The 27,212-nt window shown below is 44.5% G+C and overlaps 1 protein-coding gene across 1 annotated transcript in view; it reads left to right on the plus strand.

Moving 5' to 3' along the window:
• ADAMTS17 (ADAM metallopeptidase with thrombospondin type 1 motif 17) overlaps positions 1-27,212 on the plus strand; it is a 355,743-nt gene that overhangs the window by 303,731 nt on the left and 24,800 nt on the right. The window lies entirely within an intron of this gene.

Consider the following 27,212-nt stretch of genomic DNA (forward strand, 5'->3'; position numbering starts at 1 on the left):
CCAGCGGACGCTGTCCAGCTAGGATGAGTGCCGGCAAGTCTATTAGCAGGAGGGCTACTGTACTGGAAAATTCCTGTGTCCTGGTGAGAAAGGCAGCCTGACGGGAATGTTACTCTTGGATGTGAACTTTCAACATCAGCAGCCATATGATTCTCAAAGCATGAGAGTTTTTTTCCAAACTCTCAGTTCCTGGGTGTGGTACAACCTGTTACCAAACCCAGGCTTCTCCTGGTTATTTTAACCCCAAAATTGTACCAACAAAAGTACCAGTTCCTGGAGTGTAACCTGATCAGGTGTGATGGCTGAAAAGAAATGCCGCCAGGTTGTGATCTCATCAGCTGCTGGTTAAGCTCTATTCACTGTCCTTCTGCTTCCCTACTGCAAATTCAGTTTGTTCCTATAAATCCCAGAGAAATGTTTTTTCCTCTCAAAAGAATATTTGAAAATGAATTTATTGTAGAAACAGAGACTCTTAAAACTGAGGACCTGTGTGCTTCTTGCTAAGATGTAAATTATGGAGGTGGCAGAAATCCAGGGCAGGGTGGGAGTGAGCCAGTCCGTTCCTGCCTGTCAGCAGTAAGGAGAGAAGGGAGAGGGGCTGGAAGTTGGAGTCATCACCCTATCTTACAGATGAAGAAGTCGAGACAGTTGGTTGTTAAGTAACTTACTCAAGGTCACACCCATAGCAAGTAGAACTCAAACCAAGGTTTTCCTACTTTAAGTCTTACGTACTTTCTGCTACACCATTCTCATTTTAAAAGTAGTACAAACTGCTTCTACCATGGCATAAAAAAGAACCCTTTTTGACCAGGGCACCTGTAAATAGATATTTTAAAATGGGACTGGAGAAGTCAGCAGATGGCATTGTAGTGGCCTTCGGCTCAGAGGGGGGTTGAGGGGAAGCCGTGGTGGCTGCCTTATCTGGAAGTGAAACACATGGTTTTAAAATTAAACATTAGAGCAATTTTGCTAAATGCTGTAGCTGCTCAGTTTTCTGGCTTATTCTCAGTGTTATCTGGACCCATGCTGGAAAAGAAATTAAAATTCAGGAATTCTGCTGTCTAAGATGAGGGGTTTCAATGTGAAGGTGGCTTCCCAGGAGGCCTGTGTGTGTGTGTGGAGTGTTGGGGTGCAGGGAGCTGTGCTTGTAGGGGTGCCTTCCTGTGAATACCATGATGACTCCCTCTTGACCCCCAGCCAGGTGATGTTGGGCTCAGAGAGGCTGGGAGGGACCCTCAGACCCGAGGGAGCAGTGGCACAAGTTAAAGGGACGGGGCAGGTGAGAGGTCGTCTGTGGCATAAGTCCAAGATTTTCTGGGTAAGAAACTAAACCTGCCTATTCAGGGTTCAAACCCATAGCCTCTGACACCTCCGACGTGCCCACTGGGCCTGAACAATGAATTCCCCTGGGCTGGGCGCCATGTACAGGCAGGACACCTGTGTCACCCCTTTGTTTATTGTTTGCCTTCTTTTTCTTCCTCACAAGGGCAAGGACCTTGTCAGTGTCCCATTCACTCAGCAAACATTTGTAGAGCACCTGCCGTGTGCCAGGTGGGCACTGGAAACTTGGGTGTGCTGCTGTCTCTCCAGTGCCCAGTAGCATCCAGGGTTTAGGAGGGCTGGTGAGTCATTTGAACAGATGGACGGATTGTTTAGCACCGGTGGAGGGAAAGGGCCTCAGCCATCCCAGAATTGCTCACATCCATGGTCAGTGGCATTGTGTTGAAAATGAGGTTTCATTCCAGGGCCGTGAGCGTTTACACACTGCGGGGGCAGATGCTCCATTGACAGAGGGTGGAAGTCAGAGGCTGGCTTGGGACCCCCTGGTAAAATCATTCACCTTGCCTCAGCACAGTCATGGTGGATTTATCCATGCTGTGTCCTGCCCCCGCCCACGTTGACTTGATCTTGATCTGACTTTGACTTTGACTTGACCCTGAACCCTCCCAGTAGCCCTTCCCATTCCATTCTCTTAGCATCAGTTCCTGCAGAAATCTCTTAAATCTTTCCTTCACCCATCATGCTTTACTATGGCCTTTATTTAAATAGATTTGTTTCAAAGTTGGGAACAAAAGAGCATTATATCCTTATTATGTGGAGGAACCAAAGCACACAATTTGTTAGGCTCGGTAGCTAATCAGAAAAAGAGTGAAATGCTCTCTCCATATTACCCAGGGGTGGCCTCACATGGGGGGTTACTGAGGTCATGGACTCGGTCGAGGCAAGCATGGGTTCACGTTGCAGAGCCACCACTAGCTACAGGCAAACTCATGGACAGGTTACCTGATCTTACCACCTATAAACTGGGAAATTAGAACCTCTCTCATAGAAATCTTGAGACGATTAGGTGAAGTAATGCCTATAAATTCCTCCGTCCTGAGTAAGTACTCGATGAATGCTAGCCAAAACCATCATCCCTGCTAAGCTACAAAACTCTATTAATGATAAACATCAGCCAGCTGTTGGACCCCAGCATTTATGTGTTATCCATCATTTCTTAAGGCACCACATACACACACACACACACACACACACACACACACACACACACACAGACTTTTAATACAGTGTATAACTACACAATTTAAATAACCCATGGTGGTGTTTTCCAGGTAATGAAGGTTTGGGGGAAGGTCCTAGTTTATGCTAACATTCCCTTGTCAGAACAAGTTTATATAATTTACATGTATTTTAGGGTAAGTAAAACAGCAGAACCGTCTGGAGTGGTTCATTTCTAACCTTATGAATATTTCTGAGCTCTGTATTTGTGGACTTCAAATAATATTGTCAGCAGGATGAGGGTAGGACTTGGAGAGGAAAAGGGATTATGAAAGGTATCAGCATCCTTCAAACCCCAAAGTTGGGTTATGGCTCAGTGAGTGCTTCACAGATGTGTCCCCCTCAGTGGCTCAGTACAAAGCGGGCTGGAGAGGCAGTGGGAGTGAGAGTGATGAGGTCCTACTTGATGTGGTTGGATGTGAAATGCTGGCCTCTGCCAGCACCTCTGCCTGCTAACCTATATTTGAATTTAAATACCACTGAAGGAAGGAGCCTGGTGAAATATAAGTACATAATTTCCAAGAGGAACTCCTTATGGCGTTCAGAGCAGAAATTAACACCACAGAGGTAATGAATGTGCTCTGACCCACACCAAGCACATGGCTCAGACGTGTTTCCTTTCTGTGACTCCTAATCTGCTTCCTTGGAAGGGAGCATTCCCTGGCCACTTGGAGAGAGCTTGACACTAAATCTTGAGAGCAGGGAGGGAAAAACTTTCAGGTGCACCTGCTCACTGAGTTGTCAAGGAGGTCAAATGTTGACCTAAGGGACAACCATGCTCCAAGAGCTAGTCAGAAACAAGCGTGGGCTTCAGGTGATGATCCTAATAGCACACGCAGTGGTTCTCCTGCACCAGAACCCCCTGGGGTCTTGTTGACCCACAGAGTGCCTGGCCCACCCCCAGAGTGTCTGATTCAGCAGATCTAGGGAGGGATCTGAGACCCTGCATTTCTAACAAGCCTTCCGATGATGCTGGTTCAGGTACCATACCGAGAGCCACTGGCATATGGTAACAAAGGTTACTTGAAATTTTAACTCAAGAAGTATGATGAGAACAATCAAGATTGGTGAATTGGATCCTGTGACTGGAACTTGACAGCAGATGCAAAAATCCTCCAGTAGAACAAGTGTGTGGCTAATCTGGGAAGGAAAGGTAATCAGTTATCTTATCTTCTGGGGGCTGGAGGACTAGAAGGTCCGGAGTCCAGACCATTGAGGGGAGAGGGCAGCTGAAGCCAGAGACCCTACCAAAGTGAAATACAGGTGAGATTATCAAGGAGGCTCCAGGACTTACACAGCAGAGGCTCCCATGACTGGAGATGGAGATGGGGGGTCAGGCAGCTGGTCGCCCAAGTTTATAGACAAAGCACTCCCCATTTGCTCTTCTCTCAGAAGATAAAGGATGCTGTGAAAATGTTCATCACTCTGACTTTAATTCTTACAAACCAGGAAGGAGGAGTCATTGGTAGGACAGTGACCAAAACCTGAGGAGCTATGACTGATTGTATCATTCTGCAGTTTGCCACAGCAAGGAAAGGCAGCTCTGAGCACGATTCAGCACAGACTCCTCTGCTTTTAGAAAAGAGAATAAATAAAGGTCAAAGTAGAGCTAGTTCTGATTCCGTAGCTAAAGAAAGTCAACACAGCTCAGCAGGTAGGGGAAATTCTGGAAGATTTAATTCAGATGCCATAATCATGGACAGACCCAATAACACAAAAGGGGGGAGACATACGCAGAGCCAGGGGCTACCTGGCAGCCCTGGATTAGTCAGATGTAAAGGCCCAAGAACACCAGAGAAAGGGGCAGAGGGCAAGGGCAGGTAGAAAACAGTTTGGAACCTCAGCAGATAGCTCAACAGGCCAGACAGGCCTGCAAGCTGAGCCCTACTTACAAAGTGTCTACAAAGATAGCTTTTTGTTTTTTATTAAATTAACCTTCACAGTAAGAAATGCTTGAAGATAAGCCAAGGAAGGCCAAAATCCTGCTCCAACCCACTGCTGCTTTTCAACATGAGAGAATGGAATTAAAACCGGGACAGGTAAAAGAAAGTACCAGAGCATGGCGGCCAGGAGCAGTACAGAGGAGGTGGAGCCTGAGCCCCAGGAAACAGTTTGTATCCAAGTTCAAGAATGAGGGCTCAGCTGCTGGGTTCCCATCCCAGCTTCACAGTTGCCACTGGGGGACCTCAATCAGCCTTTGTAAAGCAGGGGACATAGATAGCACCCACCTCATAAGGCTGTCATGAGAATTATATGAGTTAATAGAAATAAATTGCTTAGGAGAGCTCTTGGCACACAGTAAGTGCTAAATATGTCTTTTTTATGATCACTGTCGTCATCATGATTTTTCAGAAGTGTCCAAAACCCCATTCCAGGAAGAAATTCAATCCAAGATGCTACAGAACTCTACAGATGTTACCTCCAAGGCTCTGCCGATTGGTTCTATGAAATTGTGGCTGATGAAAGAAGAGCCAGAAATCTGAGGGTGGGTTTCAATTTCCCAACTGGATAAATGGGCAAGTCCGAGGAATGCAGCGTCAGCCTGCTGTCAATCCCTGGCACAACTGGAGGACAAATCAACAATTTAGACGGATGGTTTGTGTGCACTTTAGAAAAGAAGGCGTTAATGAGAACACTCAGTGCCTGTCAGACAGTGTTATTGGGGCATGGGTCAGGTTGGCAGAACACTTAGCAGATCTCCATGATATCGCTGTGGATGAAGCAGGAAAACAGGCAGGCTGATGGCCTGTCACCATGGGGCTGCCACTAGACCCAGATCTCCTCCATCTGTGTCTAGGGTGGCCCCTGGTGGGTCTGTCTGCAGGCGCTGCCTGTGGAGTTGTCAGCCTCCTGTCATGTGACTCTTCTGGTCAGGGCTCCATGGTGGGGGCTGCCATGCGATCAGGAAGCTCCACAGAAACCTGTGGCTGTTCAGTCGTAGGGCTCCTCCCGGAACCCGGCACCCACTCTGCTCTCCCTCCCTTCCATCCCCCACCCACTCCTTGTGGTTCCAGCGAGGGGCACACAGACTCCCAGTTCTCAGTGATCGTAAGGGTGTGTTGATACAGGACAGAAGACAGGGAAGAAGAATGTGCACTGAAGTTTTTATAGCTAGCAAAACTGTCCTTCAAGTATCAAGGCTTTAGAAAAACAGTTTTAAATATGCAGAAACTTAGGATACTGAGCCCATGAGCCCTTCTTGAGGAAGCTGCCAGACCAGGACTCAGCAACTTTTTCTTTAAAGTGAAGATATTAAATATTTTAGCTCTGTAAGCCACGTGATGTCTGTCATAACTACTCAACTCTATCATGGTAGCACAAAAGCAGCCATAGACAATAGATAAACAAATGGGCAGGGCTGTGTTCCAATAAAACCTTATTTACAAAAACAAGTGTCAGAAGGGATTGAGCCCTCAGGCCATAGTTTGCCAACTCCTGTATGATAGGATGCTCTTCATCTAACTGAGAGATGGCTGGGGACACTTTGATAAAAGGGCTGATGGTGGACATTTAAAAATGTTTAATTGTAGAGGTAAAACTAAAGCAAAGATAGAGTAGGAATATTTAACAATGAAGATATAACAGTAATGAATATTTATGCCCCAAATAACACAGCAACTACTTTGTAAAGCCTAAACCACAGGATGTGCAAGGAAATATAGATAGAAATTTATTGGGTATATGTGATTCTTAATATAAGACAGATCAAGTGGCAAGTAAATAAAAAATAAGGAAGGATATAAAAGGCCTAAACAACATAATCAGTAAGATAAATCAGATATATCAAATACTACACCCTGATAATATAGAACACACCTTTTTCTCAAATGCACAAAGAAAACATCAGTAGGTTTCTAGTAGTAGAAATAGTAAAAACAATAGCGTCTGATCACAAAGCAATAGAGTTGGAAATTAATAAAAAAAGATTTTTAAAGTGCAGAAGTCCCCTCTACCTGGAAATAAAAATTTACAGGATACAACACCCACATTTGGCAGTAACTCAAAAGTGGGGAGACCTGGAGATGTCCACTGACATTAAGCTCAGCCTGAGCATTTAAAGCTGTTCCTTCATTCACTCATTTAACAGATTTAACTGAGCAACAGTTGAGACTAACCGAAGATGAAGAGGCTCCTCTCTGCCTTTCAGAGCTTGCTTTGGGTGGGAAAGACTGATAGGGAAAGAAGGCAGCTCCAGCCCTGTGGGAGAGCTCGTGACTAGGGCATGAGACAAATGCCCAGCTGGGATTCGTGTGGATGTGTCGAGGTACCAGGAAGCAGTAGCTGTGCCATATCACAATAGGACTGGGTGGAATGTGGGGGAGAGCCCCCCTCACCTCTCACTGGCTGTGTGACCCTGAGCAGGTTACTTCACAGGAGCCTCCCTTTCCTCATCTCACTGGGAGTCAACATCTGGCATGGAGAAGGGTCCAATTACTGTGTTCTTACTGCTTATTGACTTGAAGCTGGTCAGGTTATAACTGGAGAGTGTATTTGTTAGGGCCACATTCTAATGAAACATTGGCTGGCTATGTCCACAGCAGGAGATGGGGGTCAAGGGTGAATGGCCTGGATACTGCTGCCTCATGAACAACAACAAAGGGTATGTACATTGATTTAAAAAAAAAGAAGACTAAAGGGAGACCTCGAAGGATTTCAGAGACCTTCTTGCCCTGGTGCCTTTACATACTTTGTGTCATCATCTAGGGAACAAGCATACCTACTGTGGTGCTTCAACAGGCTAGTTGGACAGACATCCCAGTCATAGTGTAATGAGCTCCCTGTCATACACAGATCTGAGCAGCCCCTGCTGATCTTCGGAATGCATCACTCATCACCTTGGATCCAGGACTTCAACTTCTGCCCTTTGGAAATCATCCAAAATATAATGGACAAAATTGGCAACCACCCAAATGTCCAACAAGTATGCACTAGTTAAGTAATATGGCTCTATCTACACAATGGAGTGTTATGCAAGCATTAAAAATCACTCTTGAGAAAATATTTTTGATCACATAGGAATTGCTTCTGCTATCAAGAGTGAAATAGGCAAAATAGTAAATGATTTGTTTATATTATGACATCATTAAAGAAAATATGTTTAGAAGATTAGGATCCTGTATGTTCTTTGGTTCTCTTGCTTTATATTTTTATGTACCTTCCAGATTTTCTACAATGTTGCATGAATTATACTTATCATTTCTACTAAGTAAACAAAACATATGGCTCTAGAAGAGATTCCTAAAATGAGTGAAAGTGTAGACAGAGATACCCTGGGGACCAGCACAAAGATCATTTTAGGAAGCTCTGGATCACTTCTCAGTTTTCTTCATTGACAACCATGGAATTCAATTAAAATCAGAAAACATTTGTTGCATCCTTAATAAGCACAAGGCTCTGTGCTAGAAACTTTCATTCAGAAGAGCCAGGGACAAGGATCATTCACAGCAAAACGTGACCAGGCCTTTGAGGGCGAAGGGAAGGGAGTCTGAACTCTGAGTGACTCCAAATATTTTGCCAGAGACTGGGACATTCCCTACAATTTTCTAAATAAAATTTTCTTTCGTTTGCCTGAAAGTAAAAATTGACAACATGCAACACTTGGAGGAGGAGGGAAAAGATGTCACAGAACTCAGTCCAACAAAACTTGCTGTAGAAGTCTTTTCTCTCTGGTTCTCCATGGTGGAGTGGGGGGCGGCCAGTCTCGTATGCCCATGTTGGTGGGAAATCCTTAAAGCCCAATTAGACAGAGACACCTTTGCAGAACAGACACTTAGGAACCTGTTTTTACAAATCAAGGAGAAGCAACAATGATCTAGTGAAAATAGATCACTCTGACAGGATACTTGCTGAATAAAAATCTCAAAAGCATGCAGGGGGATTTCATGCCATAGACTTAATAATGCCAGAAATAAAATGAATCTCTTTACTTTCTACTTGGAAGGCTCAGGAACATGGTTTCTGTAGCTCATTAGCTATTAAAATTATTAACAAATTATTATTTTCAATTGAAAGTGGTTATGGTATTCATTATTTCCTCTCATGCCAAGACTCTCTTTAGTCTACTCAGAACATGAATTGTCCAAAGCAATCCAAAGTTTCTAAATAGTTTTGGACCAGGTTCACTGACTTTGGCCCAGCAAGCCACTCAGGGTTGAGTGGCTAAAGGAATCCGTTACGTAATTTATTGGGAACTTAATTGAGACTAATTACTATCTCTCATTGCCTTGCCTGAAGAACATCTGCCCAGCATCTGCTGTGACTCCATTTGGTTGGGATGTTTGAATTTTTCTGTGAAGTGAAATAAGGGGCATGAATATTTTATTGTGGATTTATCCCACTGTAACTTTTTATAGGAAACTGCTGGTTGTTTTATTAGCCAGCAGCGTTAATAGACAGTGTCTCTCCTGCTGGAGCCAAGGTTTAGGGTGTACTCAGAACACACTGCCTTAGCGAGATCTGCCCCTGAGGAGGAGGTGGGTGGGTCTGTGAAATATGTGGCTAAGTCAGTGTTTGGGAGCGGGGGGTGCAGATCCTGGACTGTTCTGTGATGTGCCCTCTAAGACCCAGGTCCATCTGTAAGGGAGCACAAGTTGATAACAGGTTGACCGTATATGACCAATCACTGGCATATCCATGTGAGAAATGAATAGGAGCCATTCACCCCATTTCACAGGGGGAAAAACAAAGTTTCAGAAGTTCAGCAGCCAAGGTCATCAAAGACTTAGTGAGCCCAGACTAGAACCGAGCTTCTTGCCTCCTAGGAGGCTCCTGGCCATGACGAGGTGAGGATATTCTTAGGGGAAACAATATCCTTCACACTGTTTTGGGAACCAGGGTCAGAAGAGGGCATATCCAGGACCACCAGAAGAGCTCCTGGAGGGGCAAGTACTTGAGATTGGACAACTGAGAGAAGTGAGGAGGCTGTGCAGGCAGAGGGAATAGTGTCTGAGTCTCCAGGTCTGGGAATATCAAGCAGTCTGGAGAGGGAGGAGCACATGGGGCCAACCAAAGCCAGGGGGGTGAGGCTGATCCTCCTACCTTGATCTGTCCTAAGTCTTCTTTTCCTTAGTGCAGAGTCTTATTTTTGTTTGCTTTCATATATTCATGAAAACATCTGCAATCCCTAGTGGGATGCTGGAGGAGCATGGGATGAAGGAATGACTAAATTATCGGACTGGGCCTTGAGTGCAACTGGCCCCTTGAGAGGGACTTCAGGATGTGAAAGACAGTAAGCACTAGGGAGCCATCGAAGGTTTTAGAGTGAGGTAGTCACATGACTGAAGCCATGGCAGAGGTGCACAGACTACTTGGAAGGAAAAAGAGCTCCCATGGTGGGGAGGCCAGTTAGGAGACTGTTACAGTACCCCAGGCAAGGGTTGCCACGGAAATGGGGAAGAGAGGTAGATTTGAGATCCCTTATGGGAGTTGGCTTGGTGGCACTTAGCAGCTGCTTGGACATGGCTCAGGGAGCAGTCCAAGCTGCCCTATAACCCTGCATGGCTGGTCTCTGGAAAAGGAGGGGCCGCCAGTTTTGGCAGTGGGGCAAAGAGGAATGGTTTATGACCTTGCCCACCCAGAACCAGAGGTGTGGTGGGACCCCTGCTGTCCTCTAGGTTGTCAATCACACAGGCCTGGAGTTCCCAAGGCGGAGAGTCAGGAGGCCTGTGCATCAAAATACTGATGGAAATCATAAGTAAGCTCTGCGAAAAGGAAAGAGGAAGGGAAGGGAAGGAAAGGAGGGGCATGGGAACAAAGGAGCCCAAGACTGAACAAGGGGAGGGCTGAGATTCCTTGGAGAACAGGGGAGGAGGAGGCTTCAGAGAAGTAGAAGGCAGGGGGCAAGAGCTCTCAGCACCTGAGAAGTCAAGGAGGAACGAGCAAAAATCAGGCAAAGCTGTTGCCAGGGTCAGAAGTGTCAAAGCTGTCATCTACACTAAGGATTGTTATGACAAGTTATGCTCACCAAAGACCCTTAGTCATTTTAGTTAATGCGGGAAGGAAGACGCCGCAGGATGCCAGCCACCAAGCAGGATTGGGGCCCCGCATCACTGGCCGTCTCCACATGGCTCTGGCCTGGATGTCTGTCACCCCTGGGGAGTTTCTTCCCAGGCTCACTGTGGACATGACCTTTACAAGCCACACCAGCAGGGCCACCACTTCTAATACAGCAGCATGTTATGAGGCACCAGGGATTCGAAATAGACCAACAAAGTGTAACCGTGGAGGCTGTTGTCCAGGGGCCTGGCTGGCTCCTGTTTGCTCTGGGGGTGTCCAGAAGCGCCTTTGGCAGGAGGGGCACAGGGAGCAAATGTGAGGCTTGCAATTAAAGATAGTCGTGTGTGGGGAAGCGAGCAGAGCTGTAAATTCCCTTGCACATAAAGCTGCACGCCAGAACCCTTGCAGGGCGAGCTCAGAGACAGAGTCAGCCAGCTTTTCAGGCTGGTCGTGTTGGAGCCCTGCCCCTGCCCCTCTGAACACAACGGCCTTTCCCCTCTGTACCCTTTCCAGAAGACACAGAGCTGGCTCGCTCCAACTCTGGAGAACTCCCCCTAGGAACATTTTCAGAGAATCTTGTGAAATTCTGAGCATTTTCATAGCCAAAGCGAGGCAGTGGCAGGGATGGAATGTCAGGGAGGTCTGCTTGCATGTTTTCATGTTGAATAATTTTGTGGGGCTGGGCAGCTGGGCCAGCTGGGTAGGGGCTCCTGCTGGCATTACTCAGGCCTCTGCGTATTTCTGCAGCCCACTCTTCGGGATTTTGGTGTTGGTTTCGAATTGGTACCACTCAGACTGCTGTCTTGGGAAAACCATGTCACATCATGAATCTGGGGAGTCTTTTTTTCCTAATCTTTTTAGGACAAAATTCTTGGGACTCACCTATTAAGCCAACCAAAAGACAAATTACAGGAAGGTGGGGGTCAAAGCATTGACGGAGGACCCGTGTGGCGAGCCAGTGGTATAGAGTGGCCTCTTCAGGTCAGAGCCAGAGGAAGACACACATCCAGCCTCTCTGGTTTAGGTTCAGAACCACCATAGCTCCCTCCCTGGAAAATTAAAGTGAGAAGTCCTAGACCAGAGGCTGCGGAACCAAATTCCACAGCAGACATGGCTTGGCCTGCACAGGCGTCTTAAGGTTTTAGAGTTCATTTCCAACATTTTAAAACCAGATTTCAATAAGACTCTGAATTTTCAACATTACTTTTAAAAAGGAAAGATGTGGCAATACTTGACCCACATGGCAACTGTGGGCTGGAGCCCGGTGGCTCCCGGGACAGGCACCGTCTTCATTCTCAGTTGACCACAGTTGCTGCCACTCTCAGAAGTCAAGGTCAGTTAGTACATATCGACCTGGCTCTGGGTTGTGTAATCATTTTTCTTATAAAAATGTTTATATGTACAGAAAAGTCTGAGTTTAACTAATAAACAACTATGCCTGCACCTCCCAATTTTAACAAATTTTCATGATTGCCATATTTTAAGTAATCTAAAGTAATAGCATGTTATTAAAATAATATAATACAGATACATTGAAAGTCCCCCTTGACCCCTCCCAGCGCTATTCTTCTCCCCTCCTCCATTAGTGGGTATGCTTCCCCCGCTAATTTTCAAACTTTTACCATATATGCATATATCCACAAACAAGAGAGTATTGTTTGGTGCATTTAAACAGGCTCTGAGCATATGTATGTTCATCTTGCCTTTGGGATCTAGCCATGTTGCCACTGTGGCTCTGGTACACCCATTTTCTTTGCTCTATGTGATTTCATCTTAGGTATTTAGTCGTTTGCCATTGATGGACATTTGAGTTGTTTGCCAGTTGGGGCTTATGTAAACAATTATGCAGTGAACATCCTTTTCCAATTTCCTTAGACACATGTGCAAGTTGTATCCCAGAAGTGTAATTACACAGTCATAGGTCTGCACACCTTGAGCTTTCCTCCAAAGGCTTAACCTAGCATTACCAGGTCACCAGCACGGTAAGGGCTCCCATTGCTCCAGTCATGAACAAATTTGGTTTAGTCAGACTTTATAGTGTTGCCATCTGATGGGGAGGAAATGGTGCCTCATTGTTTGATTTTTTTAAATTCCACTGTGCTGTAGTGAGGTTGAGCGTTTTCATATGTTAAGAGGATATTTATATTTTTTCTGTGATTTATCCTCCTGTTGTTTGCGCATTATCCTGTTGGGCTACTTATCTCTTACTAATTGATTTACGAGCATTCTTTATACATCTTGGATTATAAATATTTTCCCTTATTTGAGGCCTCTTTTTTCACCTATGGTATCTTTGAGTAGAAGCTTTTATCTTTAATTTAGTTAAATTGGTTAACTTTAAATTTAGGAATTGTGCTTCTTTTGTCTTGTTCGACAATTTCTTCCTGACTTTTCAACTACAAATGTGTTTTCCTGTGTGTTCTTCCAGAACTTTTAAGGTTTGGCTTTTCTTGCATATAAGAAGACTTTAACACATCCAGAATGTCTTTTTCTGTATAGTATGAGTTGAGACAATGCGTTAATTTCTTCCATATGATAACCTGTGCCTCTCCTCTGTATTATGTAATGGCTAGTTCACCCCGTTCCCACTGATTGATAAGGCTGTGTTTATGGTAACCAAGATAACAAAACACACCATGCTTTCTGACCACAAGAAAATTACATTGGAAATAAGCAATAAAAAGAATAGTGACCCACTTTTCTCTATATTTTTGGAAATTAAAAATATATATAACTCATGGGTTAGGAGGAAATGATATTAGAAATTACAAAATTTTCAGAACTAACACTTAACATTTCTTTTTTTCTCCCTATTTTTGAGAAGCTGTGGATTATATTTCTATTCTTTTGATGGTTATCCTTAAATGTGACCCAGGTACCTTAACTATAATGGTTTCAGTAGAGTCCAGAGTACTCAGAATCGCTAGCCTCTTCCCAAACAACACAGTGCCCTTAGTGCATGTGACCCTCAAACAGCCTCTACTTGTTCCTCTTATTATCTGGAGATTTGGTGTTACTATATTGAAAAACCAAAAATATTCTGGTATAACAAAAAGTTATATTAATTAGATGAAACAGACAAAATTCTTAGAAATACAAACTACTGTAACTGACTCAAGAATAAATAGATAACCTGAACAGACCCATAACAAGTAAAGAGATTGAATTAGTAATAAAAAAATTCCCACAGAAGAAAAGCCCAGGATCAGATGGCTTTACTGGTGAATTTTACAAAACATCTAAGGAAGAATTAATATCAATTTTTCACAACCTCCTCCAAAAAGTAGAAAAGGAAGCACTTTACAACTCATTCTATGAGGCCAGTATTACCCTGATAACGAAACCAGACAAAGACATCACAAGAAAACTACATGCCAATATTGCTTATGAATATAGACACAAAAATCCTCAACAAAATATTAGTAAATTGAATCCAGCAATATAAAAAGGATTATATACCATGATCAAGTGGAAACTTATGCTGGGAATGCAAGGTCCATTTATCATCTGAAAATCAAATAATATAATATATCACATCAGTAGAATAAAAGACAAAACCACATTATTGTCTCAATTAACACAAACACACACAAAGTATTTTCAAAATTCAATACTCTTTCATGATCAAGACACTCAACAAACTAGGAATAGATGGGAATTTCCTCAACCTCATGAAGGGATCTACAAGAAACCCACAGGAACCATCATACTTAATGGTGAAAGACTAAAGGCTTTTCCCCTAAGAGAGGAACAAGACAAGAATGTCTGTTTTCACTGCTTATATTCAACATTGTACTAGTGGTTCTAGCCAGGGCAATTAGGCAAGAAAATGAAAAAAAAAAGGCATCTAGGTTAGAGATGTAAAACTATATGTATTTGCAGATGACATGATCTTCCATATAGAAAATTCTGAAGAATCCAGTAAAAAGCTACTAGAACTAATATATTTGCTGGAAAAACAAAATTCAACTGAGTAAATTCAAAGATCTAATTGGCTTTATTTATCAATTCATGAATCTGTCAGGATCCCGTCTAGCAACTAGAAGAGCACTCCAAGGGGCTGTACAAAATGGGAGATGTTTACTGGCAGAAAGAGGGTGGGCAAGAAAAGTATTAACAAAAGAAAAGATTGCTTCAATCCAGACGATCTCCTTCTGGGGGAAGGGAAGGGCTTTATCATAACACTACCTCACTAGTGTTGATCAGGAAATTTCAGATTGACTCTTAAAGGTCATATTGCTGGAAGGGATTGAAGCTGCAATTAAGTCTTTGTTTGTTGTCATGGGGAGCAAATGACACCACTTTGGGCTTGTTGTTTTAAACATATGAGTTGAGCAAGGTTACAGGATGTAAGAATGATATACAAAAATCAAGTCTTTTTCTATACCCTTGCACTGAATAGTCTGAAAAGGAAGTGAAGAAAATAGTTCCATTTACAGTAGCATCAAAAACAATAAGATCAGCTCAGTGCTTTGTGACCACCTAGAGGGGTGGGATAGGGAGGGCAGGAGGGAAGGAGACGCAAGAGGGAAGGGATATGGGAACATATGTATATGTATAACTGATTCACTTTGTTATAAAGCAGAAACTAACACACCATTGTAAAGCAATTATACTCCAATAAAGATGAAAAAAAACACAAAACAATAAAGTACTTCGGAATAAATTTAACAAAAGACTTATACACTGCAAATGACAAAACATTATTGAAAGACGTTAATAAATATCTAAATACATCCCACTAGAAGGCTTAGTGTTGTTAAGAGGGCAATACTCCTCAAATTGATCTACTGATAAAACATAAATCCCTATCAAAATTCCAGCTGTCTTTATTGTGCAAATGAACAAGCTGATCCTAAAATTTATGTGGAATTGCAAAGGGTTCCAAATAGTCAATACAATCTTTAAAAACAAGAACAAAGTTGGAGGACTTATGCTTCTTAGTTTCAAAGATTACTACAAAGCTAGAGTAATCAAGACAGTATGGGACTTGCATAAAGAGAGACATATAGAACAATGTAATATAAATGAGTAAATAAATATTCTCACATTTACTATCAGTTAATTTTCAACAATGCAATAGAGAAAGAATCATCTTTTCTATAAACGGTACTGAGACTCTGGATGTCCACATACAAAAGATAGAAGTTGGATCCCTAGCTTATACCATAGATAAAAAATTAACTCAAAATGGATCAAGCACCTACATGTAAGTGCTAAAGCTTTAAAGGCAATGCTTTCTTAGATATGAAAGCAAAAGCACAAGCAACAAAAGAAAGAAATAAACTAAACATGATAAAAATTTAAAACTTTTGTTCTTCAAAGCCATCAAGAAAATGAAAAGATAACCCGAAGAAGGGAAAAAAACGTTTTCATAAATCATATATCTGAAAAAATAATTTTATCTAGACCATACCAAAATCTCTTATAACTCAATAATAAAAAAACCAAATAACCTAACTAAAAAATGGGCAAATCATCTGAACATTCTTTTTTTTTTTTTGCTAATGTGAATTTTCTTTATTATTGAAACTTTCTCAGATTATGCAATTCTTTAGTAAAACAGTATTGAGTCACTAACAATAGGAAACATATGTTTTTCACACATTTAGTAGAACACAAATTGAACAGACATTCTCAAAAGAAGATACACAAATGGCCAATAAGCACATGAGAAGATGCTCAACATCATCAGCCATCAGGGAAATACAAATCAAAACCACAATGAAATTCAACAAGTAGTATTGGGGAAACTGGATATCAAAATACAAAAGAATGACGTTGGACCTTTACCTTATACCATGTACAAAAATAAGCTCAAAATGGAGCAAAGACCTAAATATAAGAGTTAAAGCTAAAACTCAGAATAAAACATAGGAAGAATATCTTCATTACATTGGATTTGGTAATGACTTCTTAGATATGACACCAAAAGCATAGGCAACAGTAGGAAAAATAGATAATTTGGACTTCAAAATTAAAAACTTTTTTGTATCAAAGGACATAATCAACAAAGTGAAAAGGCAACCCAAAGAATGGAAGAAAATATTTGCTATCATATATTTGATAAAGAAGCAATATCCAGAATGTATAAAGAATTCCTACAATTAAACAACAAAAGGCACCCCATTAAGAAATAGGCAAAGAACATGTTTACTCATTTTTCCAAAGAAGATATGCACATGGCCAATAAGTACATGAAAAAATGCTCATCATCACTAATCATTAGGGAAATGCCAATCAAACCACAATGAGGTAACCACTTCATACCCATGAAGATAGTTATTATTAAAAAACAGCAAGTAAGTGTTGGTGAGGATCTGGTGAAATTGGAACCCTTCTACATTGTTGAATGGAATGTCAAATGGTACAGCCACTGTGGGAAACAGTATGGTGGTTCCTCAAAAAATTAAACACAGAATTACCATGTGATCCAGCAATTTCACTTCTGGGTATATACCCAAAAGAACTGAAAGCAGGGACTCAAACAGAAATTTGTACAACCATCTTCATAGCAGCACTATGCACAATAGTCAAAAGGTGGAAGCAGCACAAATGTCCCTCTCTGGACAAATGGATAAATGAAATGTGTTACATGTGTACAATGGAATATTATTCAGCCTTCAAAAGGAAGGAAATTCTGACACATGCTGCAACATGGATGAACCTTGAGGATATTATGCTAAGTGAAATTAGACAGTCACAAAAGAACAAACATTGTGTGATTCCACTTATATGAGGTACCTGGAGCAGTCAAAGTCATAGAGACAGAAAGTAGGATGATAGTTGCCAGGGGCTGCGGGGAGAGGGGAATAGGAGGTTATTGTTTAATGAATCTAGAATTCAGTTTGGGAAGATGAAAAGTTTGGGAGAGAATGGTGAGGGTTATACAACAATGTGAATTATTTAATGCTACTGAACTGTACACTGCAAAGTGGTAAAAATGGTAAATTTTGTATACATTTTACCACAGTAAAATGAAACCACAATGGGATATCACTTCACACCCACTAAGATGGCTATAATCAAAATGATAGATAATAGAAAAAATTTATGAGAGTGTGGAGAATTTAGAATTTCATACACTACTGTAGAAATGCAAAATAGTGCAGCTGCTTTGGAAACAGTCTGGCATTTCTCAAATTGTTAAACATAGCGTTAGCGTACGATCCAGCAATTCCACTCCTTGGTATATACTCAAAAAAAATGAGAACATATGTCCACACAAAAATTGTACACAGACGCTCATTGCAGCATTATTCGTAATAGCCGAAATGTGGAAACAACCCAAATGTCCATCAGCTGATGAACCGATAAATAAACATGGTGTATCTATACATTCAAGTATTGTTCAATGACAAAAAGGATTGAAATACTAATAGATGCTATAACATGGATGAGCCTTGGAAACATTATGCTAAGTGAAAGAAGCTGGGCACAAAGAACCGCATGTTATGTGATTCCATTTATATGAAATGTCCAGAAGAGGCAAATCTATAGAGACAAAAAGTAGATTAGTGATTGCCTGGGGCTGAGAGGGATAGGAGGGGGGCATGTATTGGGAGATGACAGCTAAGAGGTATGGAGTTTCTTTTGGGGGTAATAAAAATATTCTAAAATTGATTGCGGTGGTGATTTCACACCACCACAATATATTTCAGAATATACTGAATTGTTCTCTTTACATGGATGAATTGTATGGTATGTGAATTATGTCTCAATGGAACTGTTAAAATAGTTCTTCTACTTGCTAATGTATGACCTTGGGCAAGCCACTTAACCTCTCTGTGCCTTGATTTCCTCACCTGTAGAATGGCTTTCCAAAGGATTGTTACAGGGATCAAATCATTTGAATCATGTTAAGTGCTGAGAACATGCCGGGCACATAGGAAGCTCCCAGAACGGTTAGCTGGTGCAATATCTAGAGAAACCATTCTTAAAACATTTTCCCTTAAGCCATGTTTTAGCAAAGCATTGAAGTCTTCCCCTCCTTCCCTTCTCCCTCCCTCCCTCACTCCCTTCCTTCCTTCCTTCCTTTCTCTTCCTTTCCCCAGCACATGAAAACTAACCACAGTGACTCAAGAACCTTTTCAGGAAAACACAGCAAGTTCTCAGACCCTGACCCAGCCTGATTTCAGGATGGTATTATGTCCTCCAGCAGAAGCTCACATGCACAGGCCGATGTATTCGTTTCTCATCATGCACTCCAGGCTCTCATTTCCTCCTATAAAAAACAAATATGTGAATAATATTACTTTTCAGGGAAATATATATGAGAACTCATAATTCTCGAGTTTTAAATGGAGAAATGCTGAATTGAAACTTCGTGTGTAGCTCTAAAGCGTCCCCCTCTGTCCCCTGGGAGAACATCACAGCCCAGCTTGCTAAGTCCCGCTTGTACCTCCTTACCCCACTCCTTTCACAGACATCTGTTCAATAAAAGCAGCCACGTATCTTCGGAGACTTTAAATGGCACATGTGTTTTGATTGTTCTCATAACGGAGTTGCTGGCTCCAATCTGCCCTGAGCTGTGAGAGTGGCTCGGGCAGACAGAGAGTCTGTCGCTGCCGAGTCCTCCGTGGTGTTTTTGGGACAAGGCCCAGGAGGTCCGGCTCTTGGCCAGCCGGCCTCTGCCACGTCTCCTCACCCCAGGCTGGCGGCACATGTGGTGACCACAGCCCGGGTGCCCTGGGAGAGGCCTTGTCATCCACGGGAAGGCAGAGCGGTGTTAGCCTGACCTTGGCCAGATGTTCACAGCCTAGGGGCCAGCAGCCCTGCACCAGGGAGAGAGGGAAGAGACTCCCATCCTTGGAGCTCCCCTGCAGGCCTCTCCCTGGGGCCTTTACCTGCCGTAAGGTCATCATCAGGTCCTTACAACTGTGCGCCCAGTTCTTGCCCCTGCTTTATGGATGAAGGCCAGGTGCTCAGAGGAGAGATATAACTCGCACCAAGTTATAGGACTCAGCACTCAAACAGGTTTTTCATATTCCTCTCATCTGAATCATGCAAATTTATTGAAAATTTTTTAAAAATTAAAACTAATTTGTTTTGGTTCCGAATGCCCACATAGACTGCCTATTCCAGAGGGCTTTGAGGAACAGCAGCTCCTCTGAATAAGATGGATGCCTAGACTGAGAATAATAGTTACAGAAATAATAACAGCTGCTAGTTATCAGGCCCATAGAGTGCGAGGCCTGCACTGACTGTGTGGCAGAGGCTTGAGTACTGACTTGTCCAAGGTCACACAGCTGGCAAGTTGGTGGAGTGGACTCAAGTCCAGGCACATCTGACACCAGCATCCTGAATGTGACCTTCTGAGACTTTGAGAATGTCTGATTCTAGTAAGTGGGCACCTTTCACTCTCAGGGCATCCTGATGAGGTTGGTCAGGTGTTCCCTAACCAGAGCAAGATTGTATAAATACAAAAAGGAAGCTTCTAGGTTGGGGCACAGAGGACCCACCCACTTAATAGCTAACTGGCCTTAGGCCAGTCTTGCTGTCTCTCCAAGTTGGTTTCCCCATCTGTGAAGCAAGACCAGCAGGCCCTGAGCCACCTTCCTCTGGGAGTTCAGGTGGGTGTGAAGGCAAGATGGTGGTGGGAAAGGACTGGGCACAAACGGGAGGGACACCTTGGAGACGTGGGGCTGACCCACAGGGGGAGATGCAGGCCTGTTCCTTCAAACTCTCTCTTGGCAGAGGAGAAATGAGAAGTGAGATCTTTGATCTGTTTGCTTTCCATATCAGACTGCCTGAGCCTCCCTGGGCTAGGAATAGACAGGATCACTCTTCAGGCCATACTCTTTATCAAGATGCACTGACCCACTGGCCCACTGACCCAGGTCACCAAATCCCAAGGGGAGACAGCAGCCAAGAACTGGCTGAGGCCGAGCCTTCCCCTCACACATGCTGCCCACCGCCAGGTCCCTGGGCTCCCTCCCCTGCTGGCCTCCAGAGTCTCGGACGTGGCACAGGTCTCCCACAGGTCATCTGCTCTGCCATTTGACCCAGATGACTTCCATGAGGCACTGCCAGTGAGCAGGGGTGACCTTTCTAGACAGATGGGTCCACGAGAGGAAGCTCCCTGTCTGTCCTGGAGCCACTGCTTCCAGCCCTCAGCCATTCTCAGCATTTCATTCTCACGCAGATGTGCCCTCTCACATTCTCACTCATGCTTCCCGCCCACGCACAGCCTGCTTGACCAGAGGCTCCCAAGTCATGAGACAACTCGCATCAGGTCTTGTTTCCAAAGCTTGGGTGTCACCCCAAGATTGAGGGTCTGTGGAGCCCACTCTGTAGGCATCAAACCAAATCTGCTAAGGGGCGCCCGCAAGGCCTCTGCTCTTCACCCTCCTTCCTCTCTGCATTTATAGCACTGGCAACCCTTCTCCCCAGTTCTCCCCTGGGTCAGCAACCTGTCCTCATGGCTAAATCCGGGGGATGCTCTTCAGGCCTCATCCAACCCCACCCTTCCTGGCATCTCCTGCACTGTCCTCCTGCCCTCCCTAGCCTTGCTTGTCACCTCTTCTGCTCCTCAGAGCCTCCCATGACTGATTCCAACCCCAGGTGCTTGTATTCCCCAGCCCCTGCCCCTGCCCTCTGTCCTCCTGTATAAGCTCCCTGGATGAGTTGTTCTTACCCTTGATGTCTACCAGGATTTATTGCTTTTGACTTCCAACCCTGTGTCTCCAATCAGGCAGCATCCTTGAACACCAGAACTGCACCTGCAGACCCTTCGCAGCACCACTCAGCGACCCAGCGCCGCCTTGGAAGTGGTGCCCACCCTTCTGCCCCCAGGCCAACTCCCCTCCCTGTGTTCTACCTCCCAGTGGAGGCACCACCAGCATCCTCTGGGCCAGTCAATATCCTGAGCTTGATTCTTGCCTCCTTTCTCTCCATGACCCCACATACCCAAAGCCCTGTCAAAACCCTTTCATAATCTTGTATCAGTGCCTGTTTTCCATTTCTCCACTGCCTTCATGAACGCCATCATCTTGCCCCAGGGCACATGATTAATGGAGACCGCCCAAGGAAACCTCGCTCCTACCCACCCGGAAGTACCCTCCAAGGATTGGCCATCCCAAACTTGCAGCTGTTCCTCAACATTTCATGGGCAGGGGCTCTCTGTCAGAGCACTGAGCCCCGCTTCTTTGGTTGGCCAACTTCACTTTGACTTCAGGACCCAACTCAAGCTCCATTTCCTCCACTGCACTTAGCAGATAGTGAAGACATTGCCTGTTTATACGCTTCCCTCTCCCCCAAGGACCACACACTTGACTGAGCTTTGTGAAGGTGGGACGCTGAGCTGAGTGCCCTGGCCCTTGATTCAGGGCTTGGTGTGAAGTTGATACCCACGTGTTTGGGGGACAGATAAGATGCGGTTGGACAAAGTAACCATCCCAGTAGCAGAAATCTCTTTAAGCTGCCCTGCAGCTTTCTGGAGCTTTTGAACTGTTTCATATCCTTCTTTTCATGCTGTGGTATTTTACATTTTACATGTAAAATACATGGTATTTTACAAGCATATTTGATGCTATACTTGGAATTTGCATCTCTATAACAGATGCTCAGAGAATCACATACAGTCATCTAGTTTCCTTACTTTGATTAATTTAGCTAATGTAAGGAACATTCCTGATTCAGAGATAGGCACAGATTAGGTGCTCAGTCAATGCCAGATCCTTACTACTGACCCATTTTGGAGATGGATAAAGTTGACACCACGGACAGACCACTTGTTACCTTGAACACTTGTTGTATTGAAATACAACAGCTCACATTTTTTTACAATTTGAAGCTGTTGAAAATAAATGACCCACCAGTGTACTCTTTTTGGCTATCTATACTTGAGATTCACTTTATATTCAACATAAAATAACTGTGTTAGAAGAATGCGATCCTGAAGATGTCATTGTTTCTTTGTGAGACTGTCACATTTCAGCAGATTTCATGAGATCTTTACCTAGTTTAAGTCTCAGCCAAATCAAGACTTGAATAGAAACTGAATTTTGAACGTAAGATAAAATTTCTCAGGACTGTTAATGTGATGCGTGTAGTAGGCAAAATAATGACCCCCAAAGATGTCTACATCCTAATCCCTGGAACTCGCTGTTCTGAGCAGTGGGATGAAAATGTTAGGTCACTTGTCAAAGGAAACTTAGAGTTACAGGTGGAATTAGGTTGTTATGGGTCTCCCGTGAAAGATGTTAGCAGAACCCAGAAGAGAGGTATGGAACAGAGTCCTCTGAGTCCTCAGAAGGAACCCACCCTGCCAACACTTTGATTTTTAACTTCTGGCCTCCAGAGCTGTAAGAGAACAAATTTCTGTTGTTTTAAGCCACCCAGCATGTGGTACTTTTCACGGCAGCTCTAGCAAACTAATACAGTTTGCTAATCAGCCGGCTTATGCTGGATTATCTGAGTGGGTCCAGTGTAATCACAGGGTCCTAAAAGCAGAAGATGGAAGCAGAAGAGAAGGTTGGAGTGATGCGATGTGAGAAGAACTCGGCCTGAGTTGATGGCTTTGAAGGCAGAAGGAGGCACCACAAGCCAGGGAATTGGGGCAGTGTCTAGAAGCTGGAAAAGGCAAGGAAGCAGAGTCTTCCTGGAGTCTCCAGAAGGGAACAGCCCTGCCAGCACCTTGATTTTAGCCCAGTGAGACCCACATCAAATTTCCAACCTCTAGAAATGCAAGATAATTAATCTGTGCTGTTTGGAGCCATTAAGTTTATGGCAATTTGCTACAGCAGCAATTAAAAAAGAATATAGGGTCTCAGGTAGTGACAGAGCTGCCCAAAGCCTAGTAGTCCCCCCTCATCTGCGGGCCATACATCCCAAGCCCCCCAGTAGATGCCTGAAACCCAGGATAGTACTGAACCCTATAGATACTTATATACTATGTATTTCCTGTGCTAACCGGCAGGGAGCCTATACAGCATGGATAAGCCGGGCAAAGGGATGGTTCACATCCCAGGCGGGACCAATTGGGATGGTGGGAGATTTCATCCCACTGCTCAGAACAGCGTGCAGTTTAAACTTATGAAATGTTTATTTCTGGAGTTTTCCATTTAAGGTTTTCAGACCTTGGTTGACTGCTAGTAACTGAAACTGGGGAAAGTGAAACCACAGATAATGGTGGAAAACTGTACCTGATTAGAATGATTGAACTTGAAGTATGTACAGAGGAGCTACACCTGTGCTGGACAGGAGAGGCTGTCCTGACCCCGTGGGAACAGGGGAGGGGCCTGGATTAGGGAAGTGTTAATGGTGGTTTCAGCAAGAATTACAGTTTTATTGCTTTTAAGAAGGACTGCTAACTCAAACTTGGCTAATGAATGTCGCTGTTAAGGTTTTTAGAGGACAAGAGTGAAAAAATCTCAGGCTTACGTTGTAATTGTAATATACATTGTTGTGTGGAACTGCAGGCCTTTCCCAAGTTACTAGACTTGGGATCAATGGGATTTTACTCTGATGTCTGGGTGTGTGACGTCATCCCACTGCCCTAGATGGGCCTCCTGCAGCCAGGGTCCTTCAGGGGAAGTGGATTCTTTCAGCCGCCAAAAATGAAGTTTTAGGAAGGCCACTTTTTCTCCCCATACCTCACTGAGGTGTTTGTCAAGATCAGAAGCAAAAAGGTCCAGCTGAAAAATAGCTCCGATAACCTGAAGCAGGTGCACCTGTGACAAAGAGCCCTCTTGTCGGCGGTTCATCACGCGTTTCAGGCGGGGATAGGTCTGAGGATTCTTCTGGAAAGAGGAGGAGGGATGCATGGGCTCTTTTCCATTCTGTCATCCTTTTGCAAAGCACCAGACACCAGAGGTAAAGGAAAGGAGAACCTGGAGGGCTGGCGGTCCCTCCCAGCTCTACGGGAATCTGACCCCCACAGATCTGACTTTTCCAGCCAGTGATGGGGCTGGAGGAGCCCCCGAGGCAGGACTGCTGAGTCCTCCCAGCAGTTCACCATTCCCCCAGGTGTCCTGGATGTGACTTTTGTGTGAACAGAGTTGGCGTCCACATTCCCTAGAACACATGCTCTGATTGTGTGGCCAGGAATGGAGATGCTGGTACCCTATGGCAATGGCACGCATGCCCAGGGCAGTGACAGTCCCATGTGTGTGACATAGAGGTCCCACTTCCGAGGCTCGGCCCTGGGAAGCACAGGAAATACAAAAGACAGGAGCAGGATTCTAAGCCATTTCACAGTTGGGGTCAGCACAATAATGCCGAACAGGTCTCAACCTAAAACCTAACATTTATATTCACAAAGTTAATTGTAAAAGGCCAGGACAAAGGAGATCTGGCTGAGAGTCAGTTCATGAGAGAGAAAAACATAGTAGGCGCTAACAGAGGTACAATGCGGTTGCTTTAAAAAAAGAAAAGAAGTAGTACAGAGTTGGAGAGTATTCATGAAAACAAGTCCCCGTTTAAAGAGAAAATCATCACATTCTGTCTTGCTGCTTTCAGATCACATCTGGACCATACTGTCCATGACAAATCAGCCAATTTTAAGAACAGTAGTGACTGATTAGAGACTTACAATGGATTGAGAATCTGCAAATTATTTTGATCAAGAGAAGAGAAAACTTAAAAGGGGAACAAAATTGGTAGAAGTTGGTTTGATTCTTTCGGTGATGTTTAAGCAGTTGTCAGGTACTGAAATGGAAGCAAGGCTGCATGCATGTGGGAAGTTTCCATTTCCCACCAAGGAAACACAAAATAATGACAATACTAGTTATGTTATAGGGCTTAGGTGTGCCAGGTGCTGCCATAAGCAATTTGCAGGCAGTATGTTACTTGTCCTCATATCCCGAGGCCAGCACTGTGTTTCCATCCCGCGCAGCATGAGCAAGGGGTCTGACCAGAGGAGCTTCACTAGCATTAGTCCCTGGGCCATGAAGGGCAGAGTGATGAGCTCTGCCAAGGGGACTGGAGATGAGCTTTAGATGAGGTGGCCTGAGCTTGCCCTAATGGACAAGGAGAAACCATGTCGGGATGAAGGGAGGGGCCTGGGTAGCCCCATCTTCTCAACATTTAGTCCACTACCTCCACTACCCCCAGCTGGTTCAAGCCACCCTTATCTCCCACCTGGACCATTGCAGTAGCCTCCTCCCTACTCTCCCTGTTGCCACCCCTACCCATTGTAGGCTGGTAGCCACACAGAGTCAGGGTGGCCCTGGAAGGCGTGTCTTCCTTTCTCCAAACCCTCCAGGACTGCATCTCATTCAAGCAAGAGCCCCAGCAGCCAGCCAGGCCCTGTGTAATCTCCCCCTGCTCCCTCTCATGCCCCTCCCTCTCCTGCTCACCCCCTCCCCCAGCCACACTGGACTCCCGGCTGCCCCTCGGCCCTGCCAGCACACCCTTCCACCAGGGCCTTTGCACCTGCTATGCCTTTTGCCTGCAAGTCTTCTCCCACAGATCACAGGGCTCATGCCGCACTTCCTTCCAGTCGCTGCCCAAATGCCGGGCCATCCCTGACACCTTGAATAAAATAGTGCCAACCTCCCTCATCTCCTCGCTGATCTGCCCTGTGCTGTATTACTTTTCTCTAAAGCACTTACTATGGTGTTGCATATTCTCTCTGCATATATGTTATATACACTCTATTACATTATGTTGTATTCTGTTGTACATTGTTCATCCATTTACTGTTTGTCCCCATTAGAATAGGAAGACTCAGAGGGCAGGGCTTTTTTTCATTCACTGCCTCATCATCAGAACCTAGATGTTTCCAAACAGTGGGATGGCCTCATTAGATTTGGTTTCAAGTGGGATTTAGGACGAGTCTGACTAATGTGAGAACTGAGTGGTTATCAGGGCTGACCATCCAGATGGAACTGCTTTGTTAAGTAGTGAGCTCCTGGGAGCTGGGAATATTTGAGGCTCGTCCAGGAACCAGAGCACAGAGAGTCTTTAAAAGGGCATTCAAAGCCCTGTTTGTGTCCTGAGAAATCATCATTCCCAAACTGCCTAGCCCCTTTCCAGCACCCTAAGGCCAACAGAGAATTGGGATCATTGAAATATTAGGCAGGTAGACAAAGTCTTAGTTGAGCACTTTCAGCTGATGGCCTCAGCAGCCTAGTCTTCCCACGGCCCACAGGTTGCCTCCTCAAGAATGACAGTCCGCACTTAGGAGGGCCTGCCACCCTTTGGAAAGCAGGGAGTCCTGGTGCGTTTAAGCTGGGACTGGGGTGTCCTTTGTCGAGGGCTGTGCCAGTCAGCTTTTGCTGCAGTGACAAACAACCCCAATATCTCTGTGGGGCACAACAGCATCATGCTATTACAGAGCCCAGCAGTCAGGAAGCCCCTGTATTGGACCTGCTGTTCTCATGGCAGAGGACAGGAAGAGTGAGAGACAAACCACATAGTAACTCAAAGCTTCTGCTGGGATGTGGCCAGCTTCGTATCCACTCACACCCCACTGAACAAGGATGGCACAAGACAGCAAGAGGGGGACGTAGGGACAATAACTCAGTCTGCCGTTGTGGCGTGGGGCGGGGGCGGGGGATGCGGGCAGTTGCAGAAAGATTTCTGTACTGAGTAGGCCACTGAACCACTCTACTCAGATAGCTCTGATATTCTGCTCTGATATTCCAGAATTATTTCCAAAGCCGACTACAAAGCTGAGTCTGTCTTTTTCCCTCCCACAGCAGGCCCACAATTCC

The sequence above is a fragment of the Phocoena phocoena genome, chromosome 2 (genome assembly GCF_963924675.1).
Source record: "Phocoena phocoena chromosome 2, mPhoPho1.1, whole genome shotgun sequence".
NCBI classification, from domain to species: Eukaryota; Metazoa; Chordata; class Mammalia; order Artiodactyla; family Phocoenidae; genus Phocoena; species Phocoena phocoena.